Source organism: Poecilia reticulata, linkage group LG1 (assembly GCF_000633615.1).
Source record: "Poecilia reticulata strain Guanapo linkage group LG1, Guppy_female_1.0+MT, whole genome shotgun sequence".
Lineage (NCBI taxonomy): Eukaryota > Metazoa > Chordata > Actinopteri > Cyprinodontiformes > Poeciliidae > Poecilia > Poecilia reticulata.
In genome coordinates, this window is record NC_024331.1 from 33,845,389 (window position 1) to 33,846,593 (window position 1,205).

Consider the following 1,205-nt stretch of genomic DNA (forward strand, 5'->3'; position numbering starts at 1 on the left):
CAGTTCTTTATGAACAGTTCCTCTCCTCAGTTCTTTATGAACAGTTCCTCTCACCAGAATCACATCGATCTCTTCATGGCAGCTGATTCTGGATTTCTCTCCATCATGCTAAAGGCTAGCTTCCACTAGCGAAGCTCAGACCCTGAAGCTCTGGAGGCCCCCAGGGCCCCGTCCTCGGGGTCCTTCTGTTCTCCATCCTGGTTGGTTGAAACGCTGCTGCTTCCTCCTCCTGCTCTTCCTCCCTGCGGTTGCCATGACAAACATCGATGTCCTCTCCAGCTTCACGTCCTGAAAACTGATTTGAAACTGAATCCATCAGATTAACTGATTATTGTTGTATTGATTTTACTTATTCTCTCCTGAAGGGTCAAAGGCGCCCAAAAATAAAATGTATAATAATCATTCTGACAGAGACGAGCGACACACACACACACACTCACTCACACTCACACACACACTCACATGCACACACACTCACACACACTCACACACACACKCACACACACACACACTCACTCACTCTCACACACACACACTCACACACACTCACTCACACACTCCCCCGGAAGCTAAAGCTCCAGTCAGAACTGGGCCGGGATTCAAACCCACAACCAGCTGCTGGACTCTACTGGGTCGAGAGCAGAGATGATGAAGACCCATCATCATCATCATCACGGAGGTTCTGGAGCTCTCAGCCCGGTTCTGTTGAATCTTCCTGGTTCGGAACTGGTTCCCTCCTGGGTTGGGTTCTGACCCGGTTCTACCAGCTTCAGGTGGAGGAACTATGGCTCAGTCAGCAGCAGGGCGGTCCGACCAGAACCAGAACCATGAGTTCTACTTCCCACAGAGCCGGTTCACTGAGAAGGTGATATGACCTCTGACCTCTCACCGTAACACTGTGACCCCTGGTTCCAGTTTTTAACTGAATTAAAATGTTTCTCTGCGGGAACAAAGCGGCCTGGTTCTGTCTGGTTCAGGCTCGGTTCTGTTTGTAGCTGGATGAAGATGAGGAGGAGGAGGAGGAGGAAGAGAAGGAGGAGGAAGAGGAGGAGGAGGGTGAAGATGAGGAGGAGGAGGAGGAAGAGGAGGAGAGGAGGAGGAGGAAGAGGAGGAAGATGAGGAGGAAGAGGAGGAGGAAGAGGAGGAGGAGGAAGAGAAGGAGGAGGAAGAGGAGGAGGAGGAAGAGGAGGAGGAGGGTCAGTGCG